The sequence below is a fragment of the Drosophila virilis genome, chromosome 5 (genome assembly GCF_030788295.1).
Source record: "Drosophila virilis strain 15010-1051.87 chromosome 5, Dvir_AGI_RSII-ME, whole genome shotgun sequence".
In the NCBI taxonomy this organism is placed as follows: domain Eukaryota; kingdom Metazoa; phylum Arthropoda; class Insecta; order Diptera; family Drosophilidae; genus Drosophila; species Drosophila virilis.
In genome coordinates, this window is record NC_091547.1 from 6867411 (window position 1) to 6892285 (window position 24875).

The 24875-nt window shown below is 41.6% G+C and overlaps 1 protein-coding gene across 5 annotated transcripts in view; it reads left to right on the top strand.

Moving 5' to 3' along the window:
- Positions 1-24875, top strand: part of Liprin-gamma (liprin protein kazrin) — a 45175-nt gene that overhangs the window by 896 nt on the left and 19404 nt on the right. The window contains exon 1 of one of the 5 annotated variants that reach the window (XM_015173559.3): positions 21250-21528. The exons of the other annotated variants lie outside the window; for them this stretch is intronic. The gene's annotated coding sequence lies outside the window, so the exon portion shown is untranslated. Of the gene's footprint in view, positions 1-21249; positions 21529-24875 lie in introns of those variants that run through there. 5 annotated transcript variants of the gene reach the window in all.

Here is a 24875-nt window from a genome sequence, read left to right on the forward strand (position 1 = left end):
ACCTTTTTGAATAGAAATTTATTTATGGAAAATGAAAAGCTAGGTCTTTAAATATATTTAGGAAATTAAATAATATTAATAATATAATAAGAATAATGTTAATTGTTTTTAAATTTTGAATTCCTTTTTAAGCAGAAAATTTGCATACGAAAGTATCAATGTCCCATTTTCATATGTAATTTAGTTGATCTCCTTTCGCTCAGTGTAGGCACAGGCACTCACATGTAAAATGCGCAACTGGCGTATTGAAGAGATTTAGTCAACAGCTATACAATAAAGTAGTTAAGGGTTTTGGTAAACAAAGATGGCCAGAGTCGGCTCGTATTAAGGGTCAAATGCGAAATCCATGTCCGAAAACAAGGAACAGCCCAATTCGAAAATCCAAATTCAAATTCAGAGCAGAGCTGAGCTGAGCAGAGCTTCCCCTTGCGCATCTCACATACATATGTACATATGTGTGGCACAGTGGGCAGCAGTCAACTAACTAAACAAAAGAGGGCAATTCTGAAGAGCTTAAAATGCGTTTTGTCAACATTAGACAAAAGGTTCGTCGACTCTGTGTGTGTGTGTGTGTGTGTGTGTGGGTGGTTGCTTGCTTTTTGTTGGGGGCAGGGTCAGGCGGTCGAGTGTCATGTGTGGATAAGGGGAATGATTAATGCTGCAGAAATTGCTTTCGAATTGCCACCAAACACAACAGCAGCAACAATGTTGGATTTCTAATGTGGATATTGTGGATGCGGGAAATGCACAATGTAGATGCCATCGCCGTTGCCGTCGCCTGTTGCCGCCAACCCTCTCAAGGACGGCACGCTGCAGGGTCGTGCGAAACAACCCTCGTTTTGCTGCAACTGCCACTGCAACTGCAACAATGATGAATAATTCAAATTCGGGCGCGCATCTCGTATGCATGTGCATGCAGGTACAAAAGGCGAACAGCAGCAGCTGAGTTACGGTAACTTGCGCAATCCCTACCAGTTTAGGGGGCTTAAGTGCATTATCCTTGAGCGAGTTGCATGGCAGCGCTGCCTAACCCTCAAAATAATTGCTTGCATCTTGCAGCCAACGCCAAGTTCAGTCATGCCTCCAAGCAACGCCTGCCTGCTTTTGGGTGGCCTCGCAGCCTTCCGCCGGGTCCTTGACTCGAGCTGTTTCCCCTAACAACCCACCAGTCATCCTCTTGCCCGCCTTCCTCTGTGTCTGTGCACCTGTAGTGATCAATCATCATGGGATGCCTGGCTGTTCTGGCTGTTTGTTCAATTTCTTTATGGACTGGCAAGAAATTTCATATTTCTCTTTTCAATTCACAAAGGAAACCCATCAAAAACAATTTACCTGAAATGCTTGACTAGCTGATTTAAGACGTTTTCAAGCGCTGAAGTAAATTTTATTGAAATTTTATTATATATAAGATCACAGTTCGAAAGCCATTTCCTTGGGTTTGCTGTCTGAAAGTCGCTAGCCGAATAACGAAGAAGACTCTGAACAGAGTATGGCGCAGTCGATTATAGTTGGACGCAACGTTCAAAGTTGTTAGCTCCTGAGTTGCTGCGATTTTAGTTGACTTTATGGAATTTAATTAGGAGTATTGACCAGCACTCAATATGAAGATATCACAACTCAGTCAGTTCCGTATCCTGAGCTCCTTAACGATATTAACAGGCGGGTGTGGCAAAGGGGGGGGGGGGCGGACTTTGGCCTGCTATTTCCACGCCGGGCACGTTTCTCTGTTCCAGCTAAATTAGATTGCGTGCAGAATGTGGGCGAGCTGCTCGACAGGTGCAAACTGCGGCGTCGTCGTCAGCTTTGGCTCAGGCAGGGGGCCGAAGTAAGTCAGCGCCGGCATTGCGTGTGCAACTATTGACTGAGACCGAGACCGGGACAGGGACTGGGACTGGGACTGGGACTGGGACTGGGACAGAGGGCCATGGCTGGCGACTACGCGCCGGATCTACTCTTCACCCAACTGTGCTGTTGTGTTCTTGTGCCGCGGAAACTTATGCACAGCAACTAATCTCTTTAGTGCAATTAATTATGTGCCGACGCTATTTTGTTAACCAGGGCAACCCGAGCCAAAGACTGAAAGAGCGTTACCAGGCCATTCTCTGGGCCCGGCCTGGTCCGCGGCTTGGCCCAAACAGTTTTAGATGTTTCGTAAAAACTTTATCCTTCCGCCTGCCCGATAAGCCAGCCACAAAAGCGAACGCTTCACGCAACTTTTTCGCAGCGCTTGCATATTACTCAACACACCATCCGTCCAAGAACTTTGCACCCGGCTCAGCTGTTTGCCTTAGTTCTTTGATCAGAACAGTATACACTATAAATAATAATGCAGCATAATATTGGTATGTTATAGGAGAAGTCTTGATTAACAAATGCTGCTCTGCTCAACTGCAACGAGCTAATCAACAACTTTCTAGTAATGGGATGTAAATTGAACTTTGTTTTTTTGCCAAAATCTTAAAGAAATTTATGTGAGTGCACACATAAAAGCTAAAGTCTAATAAGTCTGTCCGAGCATATTCAGAGGAAAGCTTACCTATCGAACGCTTCATTTATTAACAATTTTGGTAGGTGTTCAATGAAAATCCAGTTCTCATCAGGTAAATGAATGCTCTATAAGTATTATTATTGAAGACTCAAACGGAAAAATGACACAAATTGATTACTTATACGACCCGTTGCCATCATATGTGAGAGAGCAGAGCAGACTGAAAGACTGTGTGCACATTTGAATGTGGGATGCGTAATTGCAAAGCTTGTTTCTGGCCAATTAAGTGCAAATTACATTATAAAACTCGCTGTGTATATATATAGTATATACGCCACGTACGCCCACGAAATTTCCACGATTCAATTTCAATGTCAGTCCGTCAGCTGCTCGGTTTGTCACTTTGTCAGCGTCAGCTTCAAAGTACCACCACAACAAAAACAAATCAGAAACAGAAGCATGAGCAGAAGCTGAGTCCAAGAGCCAACCATTCGGATGGGATCTCTATGGCCTGGTGAGTGCGTGATGATGTTTCTTGGGGCCTGGGCCGCACTGTGCATAAGTGAATGAAAATGAAAAAGTGCTGGTGGCACACAAGTTACGTGATCCGAATGCCAAAACTCGACTGACATTAAATGACGGCAACGCGTCGGGCGAGAATGACAAGTGGCGAGTGGGCGAGTCGGCGACTGGGCGGTGAATGGTCACTGGCTGCCCAACCATGACTGGCGACTGGTCAATGCCTCAGCCCTCCCAATATACAATGCGGACCATGCTGAGTACACATTGTGCTCCATACACAGGCAACAGAGCTCAGAGCAAATTAAATAATTTGTATTGCTGCAATTGTTGGTATTTGAGGTTGAGTCCCCCCTCCCTTGTTATGTTTACTTGTGGATGTCACTGTCGGACCATCTCTAACATACATTTTTTGAAATTAATTAGATTTCTCCAAAAAAAGCAGCAAATTAAATTCAAAACGATTGCGGAGAGTGTCGTAAATATTGAAGCAGTGCGGATAGCTACGATTTGCCTCGCTAACCACCGCTTACTGAGATTTCTGTCATTTCTTTAGAGCTTTGAGATTGTGTTGGCTTGTTATAGGCTCGCCAGATGTGCTGCTGCTGGTTGTTATTCCCGGGCTCAAAGGTCACAGGAGCTGACCGGAAAAATGCGTAATTAAAATTTTAATTAAAACCATAAAAGCCACTGCCACATGCCAGAACTCACAAGATTTGGTTACTTTTTGTGTACTCCATATTTTGTAGATGTTTAAAAGCGTACGTGCTTGACTTAAAGAAGATATCAACCTAATTCATATTCGTGTAACCTTACTCGCAAAATGTCATTAAGACACCATTAAACCATGAGAATCGCAAAGAAAGGCGAAATCTATGCAGATATGAGAGAGCAGCGAAGTAAAAGCTGTATCAGGTATGAAAGAAAGAGAAAGAAAGATAATTCCTTATACAATAAGTACATTTAATTAACGAATAAAAATTGAAAAGAATAAAGAAGCTTAAAGGGATATCAGTAATATTAATAAGAACTAGTTCCAAGTTCAATGTTAAATCTTTGACTGTCAGAAATCGTAAAATCTCTTTAAAGAGTTTGTGAATCACATTATTACTGGAAAACTACTTATGTATGCCCATTTCCTATAACACGAACCTATTAATTTTTATCTCTTATTAAATCTTAAGGCGACAAGCGAAAAACAATATTTGTTTACCCCGAAAAAGCATATTAAACAAATGGCAGCTAGTACTATAAGATATTATATTCAGCCTAATCAAGGTAATTTAAGTGTTATACGCCTTAAAAAACACATTTTCTCACAAATTAACCAATTTATTGATTAGATTGCGATTGAATAGGCAATAATACAGCAGTAACACCAACCGACTTTGGGGATAAATATAAATAATAGGAAATATAAATCAGAAGCTTTGCACCTATGAATGCAGCCAGGTGGTTGGGTATTTATAAAATATATACATATGTGCTTCTGGTTATCCACATAGTATGTTTATGTTTGAATCTTGTCGCAATAACAAATGAATTGGTCAATTAGTCGGGCTTCAAATTTATCTATGGGCCAATGAATCAATGCGAGCCTGTGAATCAATGGAATGTCGCTGGTTCAAGACAGTGACATATTCTCTGTGAATAGTGTATTTAATACAGGTAATAAATTACAGACATGCGATAGCTGCAATTCATCCCGGAAGCTCAGCTTTACGGGCATTCGGGTAGGGGTCCGGGAGCATGCGAAACCATTATAATTGAGCACCTGCAGTTGTTCCATATAAGCACCCACCCACCCAAGCACACACACCCCCCGTAAACCATTCATTTATTAGATTGCATGCAGAAATGATGTCAATATAAAACGAACCCAAGTTTTAAAGGTAAAAGCAGAAAATGTGTAACCGTAAACTCAGCTGGTAACCACAAAAACAATTTGGTGGTTGGGCGGGTTCACGTACGGCTGTGCATGTTAATGGTCTGGCCTGGTTGGGTGGGTGTCAGGGAAACAATTGTGTGTCATGCACTTTCAACCCCAGCGCCGTCATGTCTGCAACTCTCTGTTCAGCCGTGCTGGACGTGGGCGTGAGGAAGGGCAGGGGCGCGTTCGGAGCTGGGGCAAAGCTGGCCATGAGCAATTGTCTGGCGATGGGGTAACTAGAGCCAATGGACTAAATTGAGCAGCAGCAAGAACAGAACAGAAACAAAAGCAACAACTGCCAGAACAGCAACAAAGAAGCAACAGTCTGTCGCAGTTGCTGGCCCAGTTGGCGCAGCTTTTTGATACATTTTCATTTGGGTTTTCCGTTGAGTGACAGTTACGCCGAATTCCCCGCAACTGCAGCCCCGCGGCGCGAACACGTGCTCTGGGCCGGGGTCGGCTCCTGGTGTTCATTATTTTAGCCAGTGGCAAATGTTTTGCCAACCCTTCAGCCCTGCAGCCTGCCTTCACCTCCAACCGCCGTCTGCCGCAGTGCGTTTTAATTTCGTTTGATGTATTACCCAAACCCCCCTTCTCACTTCCCGCTCCAAGCCCGAACCCGAGCCAAATGCCACCCACGCAAACAGTTTGCTGGCAATTGTGAGTGGGGTAGTACGACTCTTTTATTTGTCTCTATTGTGTGCACATATTTAGATAAAGATATATACATATACATATATACGTGTATGTATATATGTATGTGAGGCAGCATTACTATGCAGATTTCTGTGATTTCCATTCAATATTACGCACAGAGCAAACAGCAATTTCCGCACCCAAATTCAATAAGCCGTTTCATCAGCATTGTCTAGAATGGGCTCTTAGCCAGGCCAGCATCCTGCCAACGTGTGCTTCAATTCCAGCGAAAAGTCCATAAAAACTAAAAGATGGCCAACCGCCAAAAATTGCGTTTTGTTTTTGAGTGTAGATTGGATGGAAATCTTTAAAAGGCAACCGCAGAAACACTTGGACCGTGACGAAAAGCGAATATTTGGGAAATACGAATGAGAAATGCCCTCACAAGCAGCCTTACAGTTCCTGTTAAGAAGAGAAGGGCATTCATTAAACCTAATCCGATCAAGACTCAAAGCCAAAGGTGGACATTGCAACTCCTAATTACTCTTAAGCCTGAATTAAATCCTAAAGTAAATCAGTTAGAAGACACCGCTTAGCAAGCCCAACATAAGGCCACAAAGCTGGCTTAAACCTTCAGCTGGTAATAGGATATATATATTTTCTATATTCTCCTGTATATACAGATAAAGATCCGAAACTGGGATTCGATTTGGTGTTTGTACTTTATCAAATATGATGACAAAGCCCTTGTATCTTTCGTAGAAAAATAAAAGTTCCATCAACATCAACATCAATGCAATTCCATTAGTACGAAATGATTTGATGCGCTCCGTTATCTCCGTAGTGTCAAGCGTCCAAAGGGACATGGACGGGGCAAACAACAGGAAGGAGTAGCGATTGCGATTGGAAAGCCATAAAACGCGCATTCTGTGCTGGGGGCGTGGCCCTTTGTTAGCTTTTGCCTTGGGAAGGCAGACAGTTTTTTATGGTCATACTGAGTGAGAGACAGCCACTCAGACCTCAGGCCCTAGATGAAACCCAGCTGGAGTAGCACCTAAAGCATAAAAACTCGAGCAATAAAGTATTTTCCTGTGTTTTTTTTTTTATACCCTGAACCCATTAAAACTGGGTATAAGGGTATATTGTATTTGTGCAAAATCCAAATGTATGTAACAGGCAGAAGGAAGCATCTCCGACCCCATAAAGTATATATATTCTTGATCAGCATCAATGGCCGAGTCCGTACGCAAGGATCTCAGATCATATAAGAGCTATAGACTTGAAATTTTAGATGTAGGTGTTCCTAGCTTCTAAAATAGAATATATATATATATATATATATGCATTTGATGTTGAAGAGGGAGAGGGTTCAGGGTATCCCCTAGTCGGGAGCTCCTGACTAGAACCTCTTACTTGTTTTTTAATACGACTTTGCTTTGTCGATTTAAGCTGATGTGTTTACTTTGTGCTTTATAAAACCCGAAAATAGCCCATTCGCGTGGCATAACCTTAAAGTTATGCTTAAAACGCATCAGTGCGGTGCTAGTGCAGGTGTTGTTATTATTTACCTGTGGACAGTTGACCTCAATGGGACAAATTTCACATTCCTAATGGCACTCTGCACCAGAGGCCCGAAATGTGTGTGTTATACCAGGCCATGGGAAGCGGCACACCCAAATTAAATGATAGCAGCCGACTGGCACGGGACCTGCGCGCCTGCCACCTGCCACGGTGGCCACTAATTGAAATGGACTGCCACTGCCCCGAAAATCCTATTACCCTTATCCAAGCAGCGTGCACTTCTGGGCGCTATTCGCTGTGTCCATTTGACCATTGCGTAGATGCTTCATGTGGCATTTTAAATGAGGACGACAAATAAGGCTTGCTAAAAGTACCCAGCAAATCTGTGTACTTTGGTATTGCTGCCAGGGCTGCAGGCTAAAATTACAATTTACTTTTTAACATGAATCGATCCGAAAAACTAACCGAGTCATACTTTTATGCATAAGTCTTTTGGTTTAACTCGAATAACTCTTGGGGGTACCAAAACCAGATTCACGAACTAAACCAAACGACATGGAGCTGGTTCGAAGCGTGAGCTGAACCAGCAGGAATTTAGTTTCGCTCGCAGCCCTGATAAAATGGGCAATACTTGAGAGACAGACAGTTGTAAATATTAACTTAGCTAGTTAGTTGCGTGATTCAATTTGAATGCATCTTTAATTTGTTGCCAAGCACTTGACGCACTTCTCTCAGCTGACGACAGACATTGGCAAACTCGATGGGTTTCACTTTAACTACTTAGAGCTGGGCCAGCATATGGCACACAGCCCCGAGGAATGTTGTGTAATGTGCACCTGCCACGTTAGCTGGCAGGGAAATGGGAAATGGGAGACAGCTGCCTCGGGCGAGGCATTAATTCCGGCAGCCGCAGCTGCGCGTCTAGAGATGCAGATGCAGCCAGGGGCATATATGAAATGCCGACAGAGCCGGCGCGTTCCAATACACAGAAATGGGAATTCTGGGGGCGTTCGTCGGTGTCGAACCCGGATGGCGTTAGTGTGGCTCAGCAACAGGAAAATGGAATAGGAAATTGAGTGTGTCTAATGCGTGCTTCTGGAGCACATTTTAAATGAATTTTTCACAGTCATGTGTCGTCAGACTCCAAGTTGCAGTTGCACTCGCACCTGCACATCTGCAACAGGTGACGTTGCCAGCGACTGATGCTCTGCCATACTTTTTATTAAAATCGTGCTGGCTGGCGGAGTAACTCGATTTCGTGCAGCTTCCTTATGCCACAAATCGGGTCTCTCAGTTGCCATTTGCATATAACTTTTTGCAAGCCGGAAGTTGGCAAATTTCTATCATTTTCTTTTTTTTTTTCTGCTTCTTCATATGTGGCATGCTACAATATTAAAGAAGTTGCATTTCGTTATTTGTGTGCACAATATGTATTCTATGTACTTGTCAGGCACATACACAAAACTCTCCGCATATCTGCACTCAAGTCGCGTTTGCTGCTGCCGTTGCAAATAAATTTGTCAAATTGCATTCGCAATTCGCTGTTTTTCTTTGCTCCGCTTATGAAAACTGGGCGCTGGCAACTGGGCGGCCGTGTGGCAGTTGCAAGTGGCAACTGAAGCTGCAGCCACAAACAAGCGACACAGCAATGTGTCTCCTTGTCTCTGTCTCTGGTCTGTGTCTCTGTCTCTGGTCTGTGTCTCTGTCTCTGGCAGAGTCCATACTCACGTTCTCAGCTCCCCCTTGCCCGCTTCTCACCACAGACAGCCTTTACACATTTCATTTTATTGTCACGTACGCGTTCATTTCGTCGTTTCTCTTTATGGTAGGTCGGTTTTCCACCAAAAATTATCCACTGCCAGCCACCATATAAGGCCATGCCTAGATGTCGTATTTCGCTGCAATAATAGACGTTCATAAGTTTTTTGTTCAAGCTACATTTACCTACAGGGTGTTTCAAGTGTAAACAATTAATTTTCTCTCAAATTACGTGAAATGTTCTCAAAAATATGCAACTGTTTCAAGTCAACATTAAATACACCGAGCTGAGAAGCAGCCAAGTTTATTTTTCACTCAACTTGAAATTTTTGCTGAAGTTATCATAGAACTGCATTTTGGCTTTGTATTTTTCAAATACAAAAGCTAAATATATATATAACGACAGGAGGAACTGAGGAACTGAAACTTCTGAAATTAAATTGAAGAAAAAGTTTAATAAAAAAAAGTTGTAAAACTGTTTGCTGTCAGCTAAATAAGTTCACTTATTTTGTTGCTTTTAATGGAAAATCTACGGAATATTCAGGTTATTCTATTTATTAAGTTGGAGCTTATCAAAAGCACAATGTGATGCAAACATTCAATGTAAGTGGCAGAAATGAGTTGTAATCAAGTCATGAAAACCTGTAGGACTTACTTGAGTTGATGAGAATTGCATAGTAAGGTGGTATTCAAAAATAGCAAGAGTTATCACGAAAACAAACAGTCTCTGTTTTACGGTTAAAATTAGTTATATAAAGATTAGTAGAAAGAACTATTTTCCATTAATTTGTCATCACATAACTCAGTCTCTCAACTCTTATGACATGAGTTGTCAGTCGGACAGTCAGACAATCATTCGGAACAGTTTTATATGAGTAGATGCGAGACAGTTGAACATTTCTTTATTTGTAATTCCTGCATTGACATCTGTAACGCCCAATTTCCGATGGCATTTCGCCAGCAGCTGGCAAATGCTGCATCTGCATCTGCATAGCTCGGCAATTCGCAGTTGCGATGCAATTAAATCGGACAGTCCGTCAGACAAAATAGGGAAGCCAAAAAAGCTGATAAAAGTCAAAAGGAAGAAGGAAGCTGATAAAAGTCAGATGGAAGCGTTACGGATTGTAGCAACAGTGAGCAAAGGAAAAAAAAACAAGTACTCGTACTTGGTGCCTCAGACGTAACTTGTGGCTGAAGGAAACACTGCTCGAGCTGAAATGAAAGAGCAGCTGCACTTAGTTAATTGACCATTAGAAGCACTTTGCCATTCGCGTGCAACGTTAGCTTTAACTTTGGTAATCTGCTCAAAGTGAGTTTCGCAAAATGAATTAAAATTCTTTGCAATGAATTAAAGAGCTCGCGCGCAAGTGTTGCCCGGGACACAAAAGCTTGCCAGCCAGTTGGCCATCCATCCTCAGCGGCTGCCAGGAGCAGCTAGCTCCGGAGCGGGCAGATTCGTGCCGTGCTAATTCAGTTTGGCCGTATCATCTTTCTGTTTTTGTGCCGTGCAAAAAGTTTGCTTTTGCTCCGTTTTTTTTTTGTACATTTTTTTATATCATTTTTTTTTTTTTTGGCAGTCAAGACTCCGGATAGCTGTGGATTACACGCAGATGCAGTTGCAGCTGCAGACGGCAGGAAATATGAAAACTAACAGACTTATTGCATTACTTACGCTAAATAACCCACTTACAAAATGGCGCACATGAAAAACGTGCTGTCGCAGTCGCAGTCGCTGAATGACAAAACGCAATGGGAAGGGGAAGCACAATGGGAGGGGAGGGGGAACAAGGTAAAAATGGCAAATGCGTACGGCAAACCGGTTACACTCGAGGTAAACGTAATGCTGATGGCGATAATGATAATGATGATGCGACCAACTTATTAAATTCTCCAACGGATGCTCACAAATAGAGTTACAACCGCTGACAGGCAGAGCAGAGGCAGAGTGCGCTCTTCAAGAGAGACAGAGAGACAGAGAGAGAGAGAGAGAGAGAGCATGACAATTGCACAAGGCAACTTGACAGCCCCAGTGACAGCTTCCCTGCGGAGGGGTGAACTGCGGCGCAGAGGGGGACGGGCCAGGCAAAGTTTTGGCATTGCCTGCTGAATGCATGAAAAATCTGAGATACGTGTTCCACGCCACACATGCGAGCATGTGAGTGTATGTGCGTGTGTGTGAGTGTGATGTGAGCGTAAACAGGTATCCAGGATACGCATATGAAAATGAATCGACGTGGCTTTGGCTAACCATACCCTGTTCTCAATTAATGAGTGCTTGAATGAAGCAGTTTATATTTATCGACTATTCTATTTTGACATTTAATATTGCATTGCATTGCTTTTGAGATTGAGATTTAAAATTTCTCAAGAACTTGAGTGTATATATGTATATATATTTTTTTGTAAGCTTGGCTTAAGATCTCGATTTAAGCGATTTCACCCAACTCATAAAAAATACGTGCTTCTGAGTATCTGACAGTCTGGCAGGGTTCTACAACTGCAGCAGCCTTATGCGTAGTTCTTTGGATAGTTTGCATTCGCATTGTTCGGTCGGGTCATAAAATTTGCATTCAGAGAATTGTTTTACGCTCTTCAGTATTTGTATTTTTTCTGCTCGCATGCTTTGGCTGCTGTCTTTTGTTTTTATACTTGAAAGCTCTTGAATTTCACATCTGACATTCGAGTATCGCAAAAATCTGCATTACGCTGCACACAGATACAAACAGAAAGTGCGTATCTTAAATTTGGATGCGAAGAGCAGCTGCAAGTATTGTGAGCTTTAAGTTTGCAGTTGAGAGACTGGCTCGGATGCATTTGTATTCAAATTTATGCTGATGCCGAAGTGTAGGCTGGCTGGGACGAATGGGAGACACCACCAGGATGAGAATGGAAAATCTAATATGCTAGAAAACCCAATTAAATGTTGCACAAAGCAAGAGCAACGCAGCTGGAAATAATTTTGTTTACGCTGAGCAGCACGACAGACAAGTTAAATCTTTTCTTCTGGATGTTCATGGACCAGCTGTGCTCTGGTCCAGGAGCCCAGAGCGCCTGGGGGTAGGCTATGAAAAAGCGCAGCGTTCACATTTGATTGGATTTGCAGTGTGCGTTAAGCTGCAGCTACACAGCTCCAAATACTCGGCTGCAATAATGCTTTAAATGAAGCCGGTCTGCTTTCTAATTGGTTTTCAGTTCTTTTTTATTATTACTTTCAAAGCTTGGCGACAGTTGTCAAGTTGTCGCATTTAACAACTAGCTGAGGTAAGTCGAAGCATTTAATTTCGATCAATTTGGCATTTCAGTCACGACATCTGCAATGGTTGCCCAAAAAAGGAGCCAACGCCACCAGCAAACAGCTCAGCGTATTTTTATGGCAATCGTCACGGGTTACAACTGAAATACGTGAGACTATTTCCGACCAATTGAATTACACGTATTTTTACAATTTCTGTTACTATGCTCTGCAACTGACAGAAACCAGAAATTCGCAACAAGAGTGCGCGATATTGAGATACCCTGTTTTCAGCTGCGTTTGTGATTTGCAGAAGAATGGAATTTTAATGGATGTGAGCTTTTCTGGCGTATGCTATGTGTAGACGTAGGCCACAGTTATTTATTTTTTATATTAGATATATTAGCAGACAGGCAGACATCGGCCCAATAAGGTGTCAAAAACACCTTCCAACTCATACACTTTTCATTCATCACCGATTGCCTTTGAAAAGTAGCCTTGCTTAATTAAAAATCTTTGCTTTGATGCCTTGCGTAAGTGCGGCCACTTTGACAAGATGTAACACATTGACTTAATATAAATTCTAGCCTCGACTTTGACACACAACAAAATCGATTCGTCTTCAGCTCTGCAGGTACTCCTAATGAGCTCCTGTGTGCGTTCTGTGTTCTGGGCTCTTGTGGCTTGTCGTACTTGTGAGTTTTTCACAATGCGGTTACAGCTGTGCCACAACAAAGTAGCTCAAAGTGTACGCATTAAGCCAGTCAAACACAAAATCAGCATACAATATATACATATGTGTGTGTGCAGTGTGGAAAAGGATTAGGAAGGCAACCGCAAGCGCTGTCAGAGAGCCGAGCACTCACTCATGCACACTTCTGAGTATGTGGAACAGTGGAGCATTAAGTGTGGCCTGGTGACTTGACTCTGCCTTTTTATACTCTACGCGCACTTGTAATTTATGTAACTATTGCTTGGTCACAAGCGAATCAGCGAAAGCGGCTACAAATGTGCGCTGTGCTACTAGGTACGCACACACACACACGCACACCTGCTCCACTTCCCATATTCTGGCACACATCATTTGCTTGTTGACCGAGTTTAGATCGATGCTCTGACCGGGTCAACTTCTGTGATTGCGACGCCATCAATTTAGTTGGGTGCAAAGCGAAAGGCAGCAAATATTTTTATACCCTGCATCCATGGAAACGGGGTAAATAGGGTACATAGTTGTGTGCATAGCACATAAGTAGTAAATATTCTTGGTCAGAACAAACGATCGAAATATTAAATATATATGTTCGTTCCCCATATCTTGGTATCTAGGTATCTAGGTTTATATTATATTAAGGTTAGGAATATTTCGCCTTTCGGATACCTCACTTCATTCTGCAGAATTTAACTTGCGCTAACTTCTTTAAAAGCGCTTTAAGATCAATTTTCTCAGCATAAGCTTAGCCAAACTTTCTTTCAGGACACATCGAACCAGTGTAACATTGCATTATTATGGCAACAGGGAGCCTTTGCAATGCGTTTACAGTCTTTATGGCCGCACAGAATACACAAAGACTCTGGTATTTGTGGGGGTAGCTTCGGCGGGGCCATAAAGTGTCAGGCCAAGAACTAATCGGTGGCGCTCATAAAAGTTCAACTGCCGCAGTTTGGACCACACAGCACAGCCAACTTAGGCGGGCACAGAAAAGTTATTGGCCAGTAAAAGGAGAAGCCAGCACTGGCAACTAGAGCTTCGTCTGAACAGGTTGAGTGCCACATGTGGCAGCTGCTCATGTAGCGTCGGCTCGACTGGCTGACACTGCGGCGGCAACTGTGGCTGCAGTTTCGTGACATCTTAAGTGCATCCCAGGGTATCCTGGCGTTAGCTGCCGCATTTATGGTCACATTTTCAGCGGCAGACAATGTCAAATAGAGCCTGCACAACACTGTTGTCTAGAGAAGTTTTGCTTTTTACTCACTTTTTTTTTTATTAATTTGCGTATATGCGCTTGTGGCTCGACGTGCCGCGAAACAAAAAGCTCACATTGTGGTTTTTACGCGTCAAATAAAAAGGCACGCGAGAGCGGAATTCCCGCACAGATTCATGAAAAACTATATCCATGCACGCCGGAGCAGACTGCACATTTATTTAAGCAAATATTTTCATAGGCAGCCGTGTCAAAAAGTCTGTCAACCTACTTTCCACATATGCTCTCGGGCTTAAACTCGTTAATGTTTTTCAAAAAAGCCCGCAATAATTCAGATTAATGCTGGATGCAGGCAAAAGTGGCATTGTATTTCCATAAGACAAACGAATCAAATTGAATCACGATTGTCAAAGGAATCTCATTTTAAAAATCCGATGTATTTTATTTCACAATATTCAAATTATTATCATTCATTCAGCTCAGTTAAGTTCGGCTTGAATTTTGTGAAATGTTTTTTAAACTTTTGAAATTAATAGTAAGAATCCGTTCAACAGCAGCTCCCTTCGCTTTTCGACACCTCTTCAGCTACTCCAGATAGAAGAAAAAAAACTCTAATCGCTTACCTAACTGGCAACTAAAACATATTTTAGACAGACAGAACTACAAATATATTAAACAATACTGTCGGACATCGGAATACTTACTGAAGAGCTAAGAAATTGTTGTTCTTTCTTAGCAAATGACAAATCGCAATCAAAACTCGTTTCGCTTAATATTTTATTTATAAAGTGTGTCCCAATCGAAAAATAGTTTTCTTTTTGACATATGGCTAAGTAGCTTAAAGGCTGACTGCATCAGTTTCGCATTTCCAACTTGAAATAAAATAGATTTTCGCTTAAATACACACACTCACATATATCCATAAGTACACACATGTACGATTATAAACATATGTGTGCGCGCGTGTGTGTGTGTGTGTGTGTGTGTGTACAGCAGCTTATAAACTGCGGACGCACGTTCCCTGCTTCCACAAAAATTTTGCGCAATAATATTTGTAAAATGCTTTTATGAAGAATACATGAAATTGTATCGTGATTGTGTTTTTCCTTTTTTTACATTTTCCTCATCATATTTTATGTTGTCAATGTCAGTGCAAAGAGGCAACAAACCATAAACGAGTATTAAGTAGCGTACTCAGAGCTTGAAATATTTCGATTCGCTTGTTGGGTTTGCTGAAGATCTGTCTACATGAATTTACATAGAAATGCACAGAAATTTAAGTTTAACCCACAAATTGCTTTTCCTAAATCAACTAGTTTGTGCTGCATTTAAATGTTTTCCCACATAGGTCGGGGGGCATATTAATTACTGGACGCTAATAGCCGCAAACATAACCACAGACGGCATACAAAATGAAATCCCAAATAGCCAATTCTGTTCCAATGTGGGGTAGGTGTTCAAAACGGTCAGTCATTATCCTGTTTAGGAGGCGGGGCACCCCTGATGGCCAGGGCGGGCAACACAACAAAAGGACCCAAAAAGAAACCAAGCAACGGATGAACAACGAACCCCGCCCGCTCTCTCCCTCTATGCCATCCTGAATGGAACTTATTATCTGCGTCAGTTGTACACAAACACGTACGTTTGACTGAAACGGGCACAACCCGTGACTCGGCGCAATAAAATCTTATTAAGGCGCTTTACAATAAGCGCTCAAAGGGGAATGCGAATGCCTGCCTGCCTTCAAATAGCGCAAATGGGGACAAGGATCTGGATCTGGAACAACAGCCAAAACCTAAGGCTGTCCAAAATATTGCGATTTTACAAATGCGGCGCCAAGCATGCGGGCTGGGTGAATATTTATAACTCGCTGGGTATCGGTAATAAAATATAAAACTGAATATATGTATATTGCGCATACGCCGCATTGTGCGCAGCTTCGAGTGGTCTCTTTCCTTCTCTCTCTCTCTTTTTTTTCCCTCTCTCTCTCTCTGTCTGTCTCTGGCTGGTGCTGGCAACCATGCCAACTGCCTTATGGTCATTAATAATATATCGCTGCTTCCGGTCGAAGGCGTCCCTCGGCTAGCAAGTGCGATAAACCGTTTAGCAATATCCGGCAAAACACACAAGAGCGCCAACTAAACAACGTATACGTAATACAAATAATTGTTCTTGTACTTATAGTTCCTGACTCGTCGTTTTCCAAGTTTGCTTTTCCATTCATTTTCCACTGTCACATAGAAAGACAAAGAATGGGCAAAACTACGCAAAAACTTATCCATAAAGGGGCAAGAATATGAAAAAAAAAAACTGAAGCAACTTAAAAAAATGCAATCAATTGCAAATGCCCATAAATTACGGCGAGATAAGCCGAGGTTTATCAATATATAAAACATGTACATGTACATGTGCATAAGAAATATTTAATTTACATATATAACACACAACAACATATAAATAAAATATGCATTTGAACAATGATCTAACTTAATCAGCAGCTTTATAAATTTGCACTTCTAAACATATCATGAATCGTAATTAATCAAATTATTTAGCTATGCAACCTCCCACTTTGTGTCCATCCACACTTGTGGGAGGATAATTTTGTTGTCCTATTTATAATTCAGAGAGCCAAAAAGTTCTCTATCAATTCTAAATATTCTATAGATTCAAATTGTGGTCAGGCAGAGTTAAGCTTTACCAAATGATGTGTATATATGTATATGGAAAATAATCAACAAACTAATAGAATTTTAACTGTTTATATACTGGCATATTTTTGTTAGTTCTTTGCGAATCCGAAACGTTTAGTTGATATTTGCCTTTGATTTTCATTATTCGAGTTGATTCAATTTTCTAAGAGCGACTCTAGAGATTATCTGTCGTTAAGAGATAAGCCTGACACTAAGTTCGACAACATTTGTGCTAAGAACATAATCCGTTCACTAAATTGCCGAGTGGCATATGATGCAGAGACACATTTGACTCTCATCTGAAGCCACATGCAACATATGTCATCCTTTGACTCTAGCAACAGTTGGATGGCTGCTTGCTGCCAGCTTATTTAAGTTGGTCCTCGACTATGTCTTGGGTTGCAGAGAATTTGAGAATTTGAATGGGGAATTTTAATAAAAATAAATTGTACAAATATTTCGCAAGCGCACACACAGACGGGTTTTTTATTTGTGGATGCGTATATTATATGCATGCTTATTTATGTATGGGTTTGCTTGAACAATGGCAAAACTTTGCCGACAGCAATACACACACGCCCACGCACACACCCATACACACACCCACAAACATATACACAATACCTTGTGCTTGTTTTCGCACATCTGTGCAAAAAGTTTTGCCAATAAATGAAAATAGGAAGCGCACAACGGATAACAACAAGATGTTGAAATAAGTTGTCAAGCTAACGCCAGCCACCGCCAACCGGCCTCCCCTTCCCCTTCCCCTATAGCCAAACACCAATGTCGTGGGCTGCCAGTGCCCATTTCCGCCAGAGAAAATGGCGGCTGTCGGCGATAAGCGCACAACATTGATAAACATGCCCGTTCTACAAAGCGGCAGAGGCACGGGCAACTCGCTTGTAGTTTCACAAAGCGTAGCATGAGTTGGAGCAGGATGATGCGGTTGCCTGGCAGCGCATCAGATCTTTGACAAAGCACACACACAATCACACACACACACACACACACACAGAGAAAAAGAGAGAGAAAGACAGCAGAATAGACAATTGCATCTACATCCATTTTAGTTGAGGAGTTGCAAGCGACAATCGCAGTGGAAGTTGAGCTCGAAATGCTGTGGAGTGAGAGCCTCCATTCTTGTTCTTGCCACGTTTGCTGCTTTTGTCAGCATTTCTAATACCCTATAAGTTGCGCTGTCAATGGGTTGCCTGAATTCACAGCTGGCCAACACTTACATAACTGGTAAGTTGCCGGCTCACAAAATGTATAGAAAGAGAGCGAATGCTCAGCTGCTTGTCTTTTTAAAGCCTTTCTCTTGCTTTATCTTATTGACTGGCACATTCATATAGTACAGGGTGTCTATTGGTTTCTCTTGTTAATCCTATTATTTCTACTTTGTTGCAATTCTATTGAGAAACGGCTTGCACGTCTCTCCCCTAGGTTTATGAAACACTTGCTGCGACAATTGCTGCTCAGTCACATTTGACTAACAACTGAGCCGTAAATTGCATTGCGAAAATGTTGCTCGAAGTGTCTGAAGACCTATTGAGGGGCCAACTGTGACGAATAGTTGCCATATTTATCAGTTTATCAGTTTTTTGTGAATATGTGCATATTATAGGCATATCCTAGCCAGATGAATGAACCCGCCTTCTGTGCGGCCATCAATCGATTGCTTATACATAAAAGTATCTACATACGTATATGTATATGTATATCAAGTTTATATGAAGTTCATATTGTGCTGCTGTTTCCTGCTCACAGCATCTGCCTAGTCGATAAAAATATAATTCATACACATATAAATTTAGGCGGGTATGTGAGTGTGTGTTAAAGTTGTGTTCTATGCTCTCACGTTTTGCTCCATCAAGATGATGCCATGTTGGCCATGTTGATAAACTTATATTAGCCGCTTGTGAAAAACGGTTGACAATGAGCAAAATAAGTTTGACATTCAGTTGATAACATTTTGTAAGCAGCCAGTTGGGGCTGTCGCCTGAATGCAGCTCTGATATGCCCTGACAGTACAATGGATGTCACTCTTGCACACACACACAAACACACAGAAGCACATAACGTACACAACAAAGATATTTGTATATGGAAATCACGCACTCAGGCCAGGTATGCTCGGATTATGAACGCATTCCGTAACACAAGCTATCCACAATACACAACAGGCACTATGCTTAATTAGACAGCCAGCCTCATTTTCATATACGTCCATGTATCAATCCAGCCAGCCACCCATCCTCCACTCGTCCAGCCAACGCATGCAATGGACAAGGCGTATCTGTAGATACTCGGCGTATTTGCACAGACGAAACGAGCATGTATCTGCGCATGTATTTGGCCAGACCAACCAACTAATTACTGAGTCGCTAGCGTATCTCTGCAAACAAATCAAATTAGTTTGTTCAATTTCAATGCAAGCTGAATTTGCTGGAATAAATCATAAAAGCAAGAGAGCTTAAAGTATCTCGACTTGTTATATACCCCACCTGCTGATTTAAAGTGGTTTTGTATGTGTATATGTGAGTGTGTGTGGGTGTGTACATGGAGGGCAACTTTCCTTTTAATATTAATTATTGTAATAAAAATATTAACAAATATGCATTCAATTATTGAAAGTGTGCTTGAAATATCATTTAATATAAAATATTCTAAGCGCTTAGCTTTATTTTAAGTTTTTGTTATATTTTACATTCTTTTTAAACGTCAGCTGATAGAGTATCTGAGATTAAGTTAATATACGATACCCTGTACTTTTCATTTAATTTGCAGTCCTATTCAGTCCATTGCATTTATGCATAACTTCTGCCTTTCAATCTATTTTTATTAATTCTGCAAAGGGCTGACTGATACCAACTATTAATTTCTGAAATATTTAATCTAGCTTAAAAGGAATTTTAAAGAGTACCCAACTTGTTGTACTCAAATCTGTTGACAAAGCGAACAGCTATTTTAATGTAGTAAAAATGTTTTTTTTTTTTTTGCTAAATTTATATTTTCTTTATTTGTTAGCTTATTCAGTGTGATTGTGAGCAATTTTAACGGCAATTTTAAACAGCTGCTTTGAAAAATGTAAACAACAAAATCGGATATTTATTGAAATCAGAAAATGGGAATTTATTATTCATACAATTTATTTTTGTGCTAAGATAGACGCTGGCATCAATTTTATTCGTCAACAATGTCGGGCTCAAATAATATATGTTTTGGAAGAATATTTTAAGTATTATAAATAATTCACTTCATGCCCGGCTTATGAACTTGTTAAGATAACATGTGAATGGGTCGACAACTTCAATTGTGTCTATGAGTAGGTATTGTTATTCAATCTATCCCGATAGACCCATCGAAACTTGCCACACAATCACTTGTGGCTGCCAAGTCAATGGATAAAGGAGCGGCAACAATGACATCGAGTGGCGAACCCAAATGATAGAGGGACAGTTGCAGAGCTCAAGAAGGCAAACAATGTGCACAAAATAAATGAGTGCGGAAAAATCGAGAGACAGCTTGCAGCTTGACTGCGAAATGTATCTGTTGGATTTGTTGCTAAAATGTTAATCTATTTAAAACGTGACTCAGTTAGGAGCTTCATAGTTTGTTTTAAAACTATGCATCCAATTGAGTGTACGCCTTGTGGGCTTTATTTTAATGCAACTCTCATAGGACTCAGGCAGTAGTTTTAATTGAGGATTGTTCTGCTGCAAATGCAAAGGAATGTGCTTTAGCTATTTCAATTTGTTGTCAGCACAATGCTGGCAGCTCGTAAAATATCTCTGCATTCGTCTGATTGTGAGTTCGTACTTACGTCCTGGTTAATTGGGCTGCTTGGCGCAGCAGTTGAGTAGAAGTATCTGTTAGTCACTTGCAGGCAAATGCGAGAAAGACATGATCTATTCGGCACGCCGAAGAATGAATACTCTTACTTTGAAGTGCTTTTATACAAACACTTTACCACTTTTACCCAAAGGAGCCGCAACAGATCATATAGTAGTATAGAATATTAGTGCAAACAAAATGTTGACAAGTTGTTTTCCAAGTTTGGTTAAGATATCTTCAACAACAAGGTCTCTTTCTATGCGTTACACAATTTGCGACAAAATAAGAGTACCCTCTAAAGGACGAAGGCAACACAACCTCAATTTATTTTGCATTGCCATTTAAAGTCCGCCTCGACGACGATGCTGAGCAGCCGATGGTGACCTTCGTCTTATGCTACAGCCGAGGCATAGGGACAGGGATCAGACTGCGGATAGCCGGAGTGCCCGGCCAGCAACATCAGTAAAAACGTAAACAAACACTTGTGCATGTTGGCAAGGGAGCCGAGTGGATGGGTGGCTACCTCCGAGGCGACTTTAGCTCATTAAAAGCTTCGCCTCGACGCAGGCGCCCTGCGCTCCACCGTGCACTCGGCTGCAGTCGGAGCTTTAAGTGACGTCAGCTCTCCAAATGCCAAGGACTCTCCCACTCGGATCTGGCGCCAGGCAATAAAATGTCCGATGGCGGCTGCTGGCGCTCAGTGACGCTCGAGCTATACGCCGTATCGGACGTGCCTGTGGCCACACGGCTCGTCATCGTATACCCTCGAGTCCGCCTATAAGCGTTTCCATTCGTGTACTATATACATATACACACACTCGTCTACCTCAACGTGTGTAGGCGTGCGCTCTGTCTCTGTGTGTGTGTGTGTGTGTGTAAGTGGATGCTTTTGAGCATCAATAAAACAAACAAGTTTGGCAAAAAACCACCACAGTTTCCACCCAGTACGAAATACAATAACAACAATTAACGTTGCATTTGTGGACATTGTAAAGGTAAATTTTCTGATATACATATACTCCACAAATACACACACACGCACACATTGCATTGGTGTGGGTTTTCATGCGTTATTTACGCACTCACTTTTAGGCAAATGCCGCAGACAATGAAAACAGCGACAAAAGCCACGCACACACACACACACACACACACACACACACACACACACACACACCACTAAACCACACGACAAAAGCGACCAACACGAAAAACATGGCCAAATTCGCCGAAATTCGGTCAATATTTGCCCTCTGTGTGTGCGTGTGTGCGTTTGCGAGTGTGCCGAAAGACCGCTGAAAAATAAGGGAAAATTTTCAAGTCTTGCTTTTTGACAGTGGACCCAATTCGATGTCAGCATAAAATGCGATATACGCGATGCGCTTTAAGCTTTTCAAAAGGAGCAGTTAAATGAGAAAAGAAGAAAAAACAGCTGTCGTGAAATAAATACTCTTTATTGTATGCTTAAGTATTTTGTTTTCTTCGAAAATATCTTTCATTTTAATCAAGTTTGTCTGGAGGAAATTACTTAAGACTGTGCTCTAAAACCAAGGGGCTGCATAGAAGAATTCGGCTTTCGATTGTTAGCTACTTGACAATCAAATACTGAAGATTTTGTCAGCTATAAGAATATTATTAGCAACATATGTTAGAGCTAGAAGAAGAGACAGAGAAAATCAGATCCGCTTTCTGATTAAGCATATGTGTACTTGAGGGGTTCAAAGATTCGGCTCGTCATTCTGTTTTGAATTCTTATATTATAATCGACAAATAATAGACCAAAAATTATTTGCGCTTACTTAACTAATATATCTTATTTGCTACAAAGAATCCATTTTCAATCTAATCTCTCGGGATTTTTCCTCTCTGCTGCGTCCACATGTATTAATGAAAAGGTTATCAAATAGTCTATTATTATTATGATAATTATTATCTCATTATTATTGAGAGTTTATTTGCCTCTTTGAAATGTATCCTGATAGCAGCCTTTGCCTTAGCATTAAGTTTTATATTGCGTTTCCCAAATATTGTATTCACATTCTAATTACTTTATTGTGAATCAGGGCCGCAATTTACCATAATTATATGATTTGCTGCTTGTCGGGAAAATAGTGTCTGATGGTAATCGGCGGGCATGTAATTGACACCTGCGTACATGACAATTGACAAGCGGGAAGCAAGTTGTGTCAAAAGAACAACAAGCGTTGACACAGCCGAAGACAGGTCAATTTTCGTATAGCCCTTAATAAATGAATATAAGTATATCTGCTTGCATATTTAATATGTACCTCCTAGGATGCATCTCAGCGTTTCATAGCCATATTGAAGAGCAACAAGAAGCATGTGGAACCAAGCAATGCTGCCGTAGTGAAGCCACAGGCAAAATATAACGTGCATTTTATTACAATTATTGTTACGCATACGCCATGTGGAACAGCAGCAGCGACAGCAGCAGCAGAGCGTCGCCCGTTGCGCGTAATAAATCGCATGACAATAATTCAACCGAGCGGTGGCAGCAGCAAAAAACCAAAGAAATGAAAATGCTATCAAGGGGCTGAGACGCAGAGACGATAACTTAAAAAGGCAGGGCTATTAAGGCAAAGGACTTAAAGTATTTCCCAAGTGGCAAGCTGTGCGCACTGACGCCCAAGCCACGCCCACAGCTCACAGCCCACAGATAGCCAACCGAACATTGTAACAAAGGGCTCATACATCCGTGCCGGGTTCCGTTTCCCGGTTCCTGCCCCCAAGTAACAAAACGTAGACACAGTTTGTAGGCTGCACAGTGTGAAGCCACGCACCTTCCTGTATCTGACCCGACGGCTGATGCTGCTGCTGCTAATGCCCCCTTCTGCTGTGTGTGTAAGTGTCCCCACGCACTTGGTGACTCGACATGCTCTTAATGCCAAACAAAAACATAAGCTCAAGGACATGAGTGCGAGTGCGAATGTGGCCCGTGCCCCGTTCCCCGTGCACCGAGCAGCGAGCGCTTTGTGCTGTCTTCCAGCTGCTGCTCAAAGTGTGCCTCAATGTCATTATGTGTAAATTTTTAATGTTGCCAACCCAAACACGTTGCAAGCAACAGCAACAACAACAACAACAACAACAACAACAACAACAACAACAACAATAACAAGACAATTCTGAAAGTAGGTTATCAAATTGTGTAAGTACAGGGTTAGGTCTCGGGGGCTTGAGACCGTGTTGTTGCATAGAAATCTCGCACACAGCTGCCGCAAGAAACAAGAAACTTTTACTTATCACAAAAACGGCCCTTCTCTTTCACAGACACACACACATGCGCAAACATTTTAATGGCAAAATCATTTACTGACCCAAGATTATGCGGCGTTATGAGCCTCCCCTCATGCGCTGTGGGGTAAATATTTTGCATGTTTTTTCATCAGCACTTGCTGCCAATTGGGTCAAGCATTTCAAGCATTTTCGTTTCGCGCCCCATAAAAATATTCAGTATGAAGCACTTTTCGTTATTCGTTTTTGCTGTTATTTTGTTAGGCTTCGCAAAGCTGCCTACGAGCTGCAGCTGTAGCTGGAGCAGAACCGGAACCGGAAACCGCTTTCCAAACTTGCCGTGCCAACACAATAACAACAAAAAACGAGCTGAAGCCGCATCTATTTAGTTTTTAATGAAAAACACAAACTCCACCCAGTACACACGCGCTTTAGTTTGTGGCCCCAACCGCTGCCAGTTGCCACTAATTAATTGCAAACTAAATGAGTTGCTCAACGCAAACTTTACCTTCTGTTCGGTTGAACAAATCTGCGGGCGGGCACTGCCGAAGTGCTCAGCAGCAATTGCAGCCAATGTGAATGAATCACAGATAATGCATGCCACAAAGCCATAATAAAAAGCCAAAAGTGCTGTATACTTGACCAGAAGTTACCCAGTAGTTGAGTCCAATTCCACTTAAGTACTTGATGAGAAGTTCACATTTCGAAAAAACTCTTGGAAATATGAATGTATTGTAGAAGGCAGATTAAGATTAATTCATAAAAACGTGGCAAGTTATGGATAGTTTAAATTATCGATTCGTTTCAATAGTCTGAGGATACGAACAAACGGACAGAGCTATAGAAGATAGCAATGGCTGCATCCATTTTACTATTGTTGCATATATTTATATATAAACTTTATTACAAAATATTCATGTACATTTGCATAACGCTAAATGTCATTTTTACCTATTCTTTATGCTTATTTTAATATCCGCTTTGATAATAGTTTAAAACATTCTATAAGAAAGCCTCTAAGCATAATGGCACACACATTAAACAAGGTGGCAACTCTTAAGAGCAGCAATATACATTTTTCAACACTAAA